Source organism: Mauremys mutica, chromosome 8 (genome assembly GCF_020497125.1).
Source record: "Mauremys mutica isolate MM-2020 ecotype Southern chromosome 8, ASM2049712v1, whole genome shotgun sequence".
Taxonomy (NCBI): domain Eukaryota; kingdom Metazoa; phylum Chordata; order Testudines; family Geoemydidae; genus Mauremys; species Mauremys mutica.
This window is the reverse complement of record NC_059079.1, coordinates 64,388,868-64,398,759: the sequence shown is the minus strand read 5'-3', so window position 1 is coordinate 64,398,759 and position 9,892 is coordinate 64,388,868.

Below are 9,892 nucleotides of genomic sequence, written 5' to 3'. Positions count from 1 at the left end.
AAAAAAAATCTGCCTTATGCAGGGGGAATCGGTACAGAAAATAAGGTTGTTAAGGTGATTTGCAATGAACTGTAGCAGAATCAGGACTCCAGCCATCTCTGCATGCTGACTGGTCTGTCGGTCCAACATGTAGTGCCCTGATTCGCCCATATTAGGACTACCCCTGAAACTGGTTTACTACCAGGCTGATATGAACAGCCATCTGTATAAGCCAGGGGGAACTTCTCACACATTCATCATCATAACAGAAGTGTCTGGTCCATGTTGCAGGCAGTTCAGACATGAAGGTTACTTCCTCTCCTCTGAGGGTCTGCTCTGCAGCCATGCAGCCATGAACTGTGCACTTAGCAGTTTCTTGTTTCTGGTGCAGTAGCTCTCTCAGGGTATTCCCTACAGAGCTAATGTCCAGGTTACAATGCAAGTTTTGGAAACCATTCCACTCTATCTTATCACTAACCAGAAATCTAGTTGACTGGTAGAAAGTTGCTAACACAACTCTTTCTCCACCAACGTGTTCCTGAAAATTTTGGACAGCACAAACAGTAGCAAGCAACGCCACCTCAGGATCTGATTACTTCCTCTTACTCCACTGAAGTTTTTCCTGGCTTTAACTGTCACTCTGTCATCAATATCATGCTTTTGATGCAGTACAGCGCTGCCACACTAGTCAGTGGGACCCACTTCAATGTTTCCTCTCTCTTGGGATAAGCTAGGCGTGGAGCCTGGGATATCCTCTTCTTGAACTCCTTCAACTGCTTCTTCCTGTTCTCATCCCCAAGTGTGTATCTCAGTGGTTCTCAAACATTTGTTTTCACGGACCACTTGAAAATTGCTGATCACTTAATGATCTTTCCAAATATTAATATATTTTAATATATTAATGACATTTTAATATTAATATGATATTTTAATATCATTAGTCTTACCTTTCTAACCCACCATGGCAGCCCTGGGGCTGGGAAGGAGGCGGGGTGTCTCTCCCTCTCTCCCCCACCGCAGCAGCCCCTGAGCTGCGGCTGGAAGGAGGAGGTTCTCTCCCCCGCCACAGATCTGAGGGTAGGAAGGAGGGCCATCTCTCCCTGCAGCTGCAGCCCTGGAGCTGGGGAAAGTCTCCTCTTTCTCTGGCCACCGTAGCCCTGCACATCTCAAATTCCCCCCATCCCCTCTTATCACTTCACTGTCCCCTCCCACCTACCCTCTATTCCCCCCCAGGCCACCACCTCACCTTATATGTGCATCTTCTCCAGGGTCCAGGCACCTAATTAGTGGAGCCATGCCTGCACGGCTCCACTAATTAGGTGGGTGGCCCTTCATTGTCTTGTGTGCAGCTGCCCAGGCACATACCTTAGAGGGAACTATCCGCGGACCATCTGAATGGAGCTTGCAGACCACTGGTGGTCCACAGACCACAGTTTGAGAATCTCTGTATCTTTCTGGAACAGGCTAAGAAGAGACTGAACAATTTCCGAGTACTCACTAATCAACTGCCTAGAATAATTACAGATGCCCAAAAATCTTTAATTCTATGAAAGTTGCTGGGGATTTTGTTTCCTGAATTGTCTGTACCCTGTTGACTTGTGGCCTATCTCTTCCGGACTTTATTCTTAGGTATCACACCCTTTTCCTGCATCAATGCCCTCTAGGCAACAAAATCTTAGCTCCACTCTGTCCTGAAACAACATGTATCTTCTTTCTTTGCAATGTTTTTCCCAGGAAAGGGTCCTGATCAGCCTGCCATCCACATATATCACATGGCACAGCTTTGTGCAGAAGCAAGTTACAGTAATTCCTCACTTAAAGTCATCCCGGTTCACATTGTTTCATTATTAGAGCTATTAGAGAACATACTTGTTTAAAGTCGTGCAACGTTCCATTATAAGGTTGTTTGGCTCACCCCACGCCGCCCGCCCAGCACTCCTGCTGGGGAGTGGGGTTGGGGGGCAGGAGCTTGCCCCATTCTCCCCACCTGGCATTCCAGCTGGGGAGCAGGGTCGGGGAGTGGGAGCTTGTCCCATTCCACCCACCCAGCATTCCAGCTGTGGAGCGGGCAAGCCCCCGACCCTGCCCCCAGCAGGCACGCTGGATGGGTGGAGTGGGGCAAGCCCCCGTGCCCTGACCCCACTATGCCCCGCCTCAACCAAGCTTCATAATCATCATTGGTGAGTACAGTATTAAGTAGTTGGTTTAAATTTATTTAAAACTTATACGGTATATGTATATAATGGCTTTTGTCTGACAAAAAAAATGTCCCTGGAACCTAATCTCCCCATTTACATTAATTATTATGGGGAAATTGGATTTGCTTGACATCGTTTCGCTTAAAGTAGCTTTTTGCAGGAACATAACTACAATGTTAAGCGAGGAGTTACTGTATATTCTGCAGGGGCATTAAAGTATCCGAAGATGCACCTTTTCCAGGTGAACTCTTGGTGATTGAATGAAAAGGCCAATTTATGTTGATCACCTGAATCTGTTTTTAGCGTCCAAAACTCATTTGCTATATCCAGAGCAGAGAAGATTTTTGTCTCGGACACGAGAGCTTTCCTCTGATCTGTGTACCCCATTGGTCACTGGGATAATGGTACTCATTTATTAAGCTGTCTAGAGTCTACCAGGTCCCACTGGGCTTTACAATAGGCCAGACTGGGCTATTAAAGGAGGAATTATACTCTTAGAAAGGAAAACAATATATGGGTGTATCTAATGTCTTTTGCATACACTCATAAATGGCCAATGTATTCTATACTGCCTTATGAAAACAGCTCCTGGTTCTTTGGAGATCTTAATTTCCTGTAGGCTAGTTTCTCCAGTCACAAGAGTCCTTTGAAGAGATTTCACAGAATTCTGTCGATACCTATGTCAATTCTTCCCTCTGCCAATCATTCTCTAGAGCAAGGGTGGCCAACCTGAGCCTGAGAAGGAGCCAGAATTTAACAATGTACATTGCCAAAGAGCTACAGTAACATGTCAGCAGCCCCCCACAAGCTCCCCCACCCCGGTCCCAGTGCCTTCGATCCACCGGCAGCCCCGCCGATCAGTGCCTCCCCCTCCCTCCCTGCACCTCCCGATCAGCTGTTTCATGGAGTGCAGGAGGCTGGGGGGGGGGGGAGGAGCAGGAGTGAGGGCACGGCAGGCTCAGGGGAGGGGGAGGGAAGGGGTAGAATGGGGGCAGGGCCTGTGGCAGAGCCAGGAGTTGAGCAGTGAGCACCCCCCGGCACATTGGAAAGTTGGCACCTGTAGCTCCAGCCCCGGAGTCGGTTCCTATACAAGGAGCCGCATATTAACTTCTGAAGAGCTGCATGTGGCTCCAGAGCCACAGGCTGGCCACCCCTGCTCTACAGCATATGCCAATTGTACCTTTCCCTCTACTTATTGTTCAAAGGCCAAGGATGGGTGACTGAGGTCTTTTTGCATTGCATTGATTTTCAGGTGTGTGTGTGTGTGTTGGGTGGTTGACTAAGAAATATTTTCCTGAAAGCATCATGCCATCCCTCCCCACATCACTACTAGTTACTTTATGGTAGTATCTTCCCAAAGGGGTTTCAGAGGAATGGGATCATGGAGGGGTACTTCTGCACTGTCTCTCCCAGGTTTCTACCCTGTAACATCGCTTCTGGCAACACCCCAATCATAGGAATGTTGAGCTCAAAAACAACAATTAGATGGCCAATTTCACTGTGAGCAGAGAGACATATCTCTGTAGGGTGAAACTGGTCACCAGGAGGTAACGGCCCTGGACTGAATTTTCAGGAAAGGATATCCTCAGGGTCTCAACCCAGTGAAAGCAATTGCTAAAAGGGATTAAAACAAGCCTGTTCACTCCATGGCCTCTGTCCTTTTTGGCAAATCAGAGGTCTTTTCTCTGCCTCGCTGGGACATGCCTTTTGTCACCCACACCTTCTGGGCTAGCATGACAATTTGCCTCATGGTGGTTTTATCTGGCTCTATAATCTACTCTATTCTTTCTCTGATATAGGCTGGTAACTATACCAGATATAAAATTTTCTCAGATGGGAGTGCTGGTCCAGACCCACAGCACCACTAGATTTGAAGCAAACCTATCTCATCACTGGATAAAAGGACTTGGGGGTGTCATCCTTATGCAACCTAGGCTTGTAAACCAAAGTGGTGGAGCTCATCACCTGTGCATAATAAGTGATGAGCTCAAGGCATAATTTTTCAAAATTCTGGTTGATGTCTGGGGATAACGTTTCCAACAAGACTCTGGGGTTTGTAGTTAAAGTCCTCTTTGGAAACCTCATTGTATCCTTTTCTGAAACTCCTTCAACATTTGCTAGGGAAGTTTTAACTATAGTAATATGCTCATGAAGTCGAGCTCCCTTCGTATGGGTGCAAGATTCTCAAAGTCTATTTAGCTTCTTTGATTCTTATTTATCCAGACCTTAAGGTCCAGGGCGACCATCCTCAGGAAGAGTTCTCTCTACCTCAGGAACCTCTGGGGCACTGGGGAGTCTAGGTGCTGCCAAGAATCTTCCTAACCTCCACTTAAGAGTAACTCTTTCTGAAAACAACTCATGATTTTCATCACCCACTCTTCTGCATTCCACAGTTTGACTATCTAACCTTCATTTATCCCTCTGAGAGTCTTGGCCACTTTATCTATTTCTACCTATAGGCTGCCCACATCTTTTGCTAGGCCTCGAGCTTTTTACTTCTCAGAGTTTAGCATGTCTCTTTCCTTTGACAAATTCTCCAACTCTCTGTTCAGTAGGGTGGAACCATAAGCAATATACTAGGACCTATCTTCCTAGGATACAATGCCTGCCAATGCATCTTTCAGGATTCAGCTGAGGGTCTCTTGCAAACTGATTGAAATCTTGTCTTTCCCATTGTGACTTGCCAACCTCTCTCCCCACTCATCTCCCTAGTTAGATGGCCTAGAAGAGAGGAAGTTACCTCGGCTTCATGTTCCATATGAATTGGTGGACTCACCTTTAGGGACTGGAATTAATTCACTTTATCACAATGTGGTGTTGGATGTAGGACACTAGGTGGAAGGACAACTGAAAAACTTCACTCACTGTTTGATTCTTCCAGGTGTGGTAACCACAGGCCTTCTTCTGGTGTGGCTTCAGGCGACAGGTCTTCCTCTGAGGAAGGGGGCGGGAGGGAGAAATTTCAGCTTCTCCGTAACCTGAAACAATAGCTTTCCTGCAGGCGAATGCAAAAAATACAAAGGGAAGTTTTTCACCTCCACAACTTTATCAAACTCTTAGGGAATCTTCTATTCCAGACTTCTGTGTCTGGTTTGATTGAAGTGTGTGCCCCTGCCCCCTCTTCCCTCTTTCGGCACTCTCACCAGGGAGTTTCACTTCCTCACAGAGTGAGCTTTAGGAACACAGTGATCAGAAAGCAACTTCTTCTTTTCTCACTCACTGACCAACTTTCAGCTTGGAACTTATTAACTCTTTACCAAACTGTTTATCTTAGAGAGAGGGGTCACAGGTACACTGATCAAAGACACCTTTACGCACCTTGAAAGGATGTCTCTCCTAATGACTGATACAGTAGCCTGTCAACAATGACAATTTGTAATAATAGGGTTTTTGCAACTTGAGTCAAATGCTTTATTAATATTTCATTAAAATTCCTTTAACTAAAGTGGTTTTTGCCTTATCACCATTTGAACAGAAAAATCCAATTTGGGGTGGTTTGATAACGTATTTGAGAACATAAACAACTAGAAGGTTAGCTAATTTCTTATACTTCCCTGAAGTACTAAACAATATGAAAATTACCATAGATAGAAGTTACAATATAAATCAAGTTAGTCCAATCAAGGCATTAATTATACAAATTAGAACTGGTTAACTAAAAAGAGAACAATTTGACAACAGCAATTGGTCAAATCATTGCGTGAGTAGAGACCTGGAGCTCCACTGAGGAGTGGAAAAGGGGAAATATGCCCACCCCCCAAACGATCTCAGAAGGCCCCAAATTATTGTCAGAAAGGCCAAAAGGCAGACATTATGTGCATCCTTTATATAAATTATAAATCACAGCAAAATACTGACTTTTTAAAAACTCTTACAATCCAAGATTTTCCAAGGGTCCAACTAGTCCATGGACACCTGGGAGGTTGTTTATTTTTTAAATACTGACATCCAGGGCCCCCAGAATACCCACTTGCCCTCCCAATAATGGGCCCCTAGCGTCAGCCCATGAGCACACTCAATAATTAAATCACAAAGTTAACATGCACCAATGATAGAATGGCTAATTAGGCCTTGTGCAAACTTGCAGTGGCATGTAGGATACATGCAGCTACATGCTGCAGTGAAAGGCTCCAGCAGTGGGGAAAGGCTCCAGCAGCAGGGAAAGGCTCCTGCAGCGGGGAGGCAGCAGGACACTTCACTGCTAAGTGTAGCCATGTAGATGTGGGTGGCACCTTAGGATTTTGGCATATCTCTACTCTATTCACCAAAGCAGTGCCTCAGTGTCTACACTGCTATGTATACCCATGCAGGGGAGGGTGGGCATGCAGTGTCTGTATTCTATATGCCACTGTAAGTGTGGACCTACACTCAGTCTATGTCTATGCCATTTTCTTATCTAATTCTACCTTCCCTTGTGGAAACAATAGGTTAAGGTTTGGATCTTTACAATCCCTCAGTGAACTTTAGTGATATGTGGCAAGGTTTGCTTTGAACCTAAGTTAATTAATGCCCAATGCAATTTATACTATGGGCTTATGTGAATGTGCTATTTCTGTCCACCCGCCCACCCACCTTAAAAAGGCTCAGATAAGTCTTTCCTCTCAGGTGTCTCTGCACAGGAATTCAAATAACCTGCTAAGGAAACCAAAAGAAGAAATTTACTTAGAAAGAGAAAGCAGATCGGTTTTTCAGCTTGCTTGATCTGTGGAGCCGCAGAGTCGGTCAGGAACTGCAGTGTAGGAACCGACTGATGTCTTCTGCCTGAGGTACCGTCACACAAGTGGGTGCTGTCCTCTGGTCAACCGGCTGGTCTGCGATGTCTTTGTCTCTACTTTCCCTGAAAGAGAAGTAGGTGTATCAATCACCTGGCCGTTGTCGTGGTGACCTCGGGAGAAGCACACTTTCTTCCTCATTTGACTGGTCTTTTATTGATGAAACTCAGAATGGTATCATCCTACAAGACCCCTCTGGTGATCTGCTCATCAAATCAGGGGCTCACAGGTTTCACACCCAAACTGCGTCATCCAATCATGATCAAATGATGTTAGTCTGACTTTTGGTCCACTCTTAGGACCCTCCTTCCTAGTGTACTGTTTCTTTGTCACATCCACAATCCATGTGTTTTTGTCAAGCAAGCAATATTAGGGGAATAAGAGGAGGTCATGACTACACCAAAGTAACCTCATTCCCCTCTTATGTTGGCGAACACTCAATGCTTCCACATGGCTTCTTGACTGTTAGGGTGTGTTGCTTTCCTGGTCATAAACTTATGACCCATTGTCCTTTTACTTAGAGAGGTTGTTCCCTACCCATTCACACATCTCACATTCACATTTCCTCAAGGCCTATGAGAATTCATGACCACAGTGACAAATTACGGAACTATCACCCTGTCCGGAAAACTGTGGGAACTGCATGAAAAGTTGTTTCACTCTATCACAGCTCAAAGCCAAGCTGCTTCAAAACCACTTGTAAAATCTATTAACATAAACATCTGAAAATGTGAAAAAATGTATACTTAATGTTTATATTACCATAGGTCTTCACTGGTGGAATAAGGAGGCTACTTTGAGAATTTCTCATTACATCAGACAAGATAAACTTCAAACGCAACACATTAGTATTTCAAATTGCATGATTAATGTCTCATTCTTAAACTAATAGTTAGTCTAACACTTAATTATAAAGTTATTAGTAACAATTACGCAACTGACAACACTATTAGCAATGTAATTATATGACACTTGGTGTTAATTTTCTCTCATCTGATGGTAAAAAGACACAATTGTCAAGAGAAAAAGCAAAGACTGAATGGGTTTGACTTTGCAACATCATCAAGACATTGTGTAGGAAAGATAAGGAATCCTGGAGGTCGACTCTGATGACCAGTTTAAAACAAGCTGCCACCAAGCACGATCTGTGCACCCTCTAGTCAACTTTGCCATATTTGCAAGGGAAGTTGACACCAGCTTGTCCAGTAAAGAATCAGGCTGGCAGCATCAGTCGGAGTCTGCAGGGCCAGTTGCCTGTACAATTGGTCAGCTGGATTATTTCCTAGTGCAACAGGATCCTGCTCCTTAGAATGACCTTTCCCAGGTCATTGTTAGGTGTGCTTCTTGCATTAAACCTCTATTAACTCAATGTGCATAATTTCCTTGCCATGAGCCCTTTTCATGTCACACTTTTTCCATTCAGCTAATTATGCTAAAAATGTGTCATGTAGGTGGAATTGGAACAGACAACTAGGCTGTTAAGGAAGTGACTTGCAATAAACTGTAGTGGAATCAGAACTCCAGCCATCTCTGCATGCTGGCCCAGTGTGTACTGAGAGTCAGGGACTGTGCCCTGATTCGCCCATACCAGGCCTACTCCTGCAACTGGTTTACCACCAGGCAGGTATGAACAACTGTCTATATAAGGTATAGGAAATTTCTCACAGATTCCGTATCATAATAGAAGTGTCTGGTCAGTGTTGCAGGCAGTTCAGACATGAGGGTTATTTCCTCGCCTCTGAGGGTCTGCTCTGTAGCCATGAACTTCAGTTAACCCCTGTGCCGTCAGCAATCAAACTTCAGCTCCATCCTATGCCACTTGCAGTTTCTTGCTTCTGGTGAAGTGGATCTCTAAGGGCTAATGTCCAGGTTCCAATACAACTTCTGGAAACCTTTCCACTCTATTTTATCACTAACCAGACTACTAGTAGGCTAGTGGCAGGTTTCTACTACAACTCTTTCTCCTCCATCATACCCAGAGGCATCATTTGCTATGGGATGGGGGGGTTCGTTGCCTCCCCCGAGACTTTGGTTTGCCTCCCCCAGACTTTCATAGCTCCTTGCCAGCTGGTTCTGAAGGGTCTTCCCAGGGCTGTGAAGCCAGGGCTCCTAATTGTTGCATTGTCAGTGCTGTGCCCCTATCCCTGCCAGCCAGACAGGGATCAATGGCGGCAGCCTGGGCCAGAGCTGAGTGTGGAGTAAGTCAGGCTCCAATCTCTGTCCTCAACCAGCCACCAATGAGAGATGCACATCCGTGGCCCTCCATCTCCACCTCCCTGAAAAGGACTGACCTGCCACTTCCCCAGCTCTCCTCTGGGTTTGGCCTGGCCTACTAACCTGCCATGAGCAGCTACAGCCTCACTGGAGAGAAAGAAGTGGAGATGCCAATGCATTTTTGCCCCCTCTCCCCTGAATTTTTCTGAAATGATGCCCTTGAAAATATCCCTGAAAAAGTTGAACAGCCCAGGCAGCAGCAAACAGCTCATAATCCAGATACTTCCTCTCGACTACACAGAAGTTCTTGCTGACATAAGCAATCACTTTCTCTTCAGTTTCATGCTTTACGTACTGTACAGCACTGACACAGCAGTTGGTGTGATCCACTTCACTAGGAAAGGGTTTCCCTCTCTTGGGACATGCCAGGCAAACCTGGGGTATGCTTTTCTTTTAAACTCCTTCACTGCTTCTTCCTGTTCTTGCCCCCAACTCTACGGCGTATTTTTCTGCAATGGGCTAGGAAATAGCTGAACAATTTCTGAGAACTCACTAAGAGACTCCCAGAGAACTCAGTGCTTTTAAAGTTGTTCGGGATTTTATTTCCTGTAGTTCATCCTCTGCAATCATCATCCATGCCCATCCTTCATACCGCCTTACGCAAGATTGCCAACAAGGCTCTGTAACAGTAATAAGAGTTTCAGGACTTGAGTCAAATGTTTTATTATT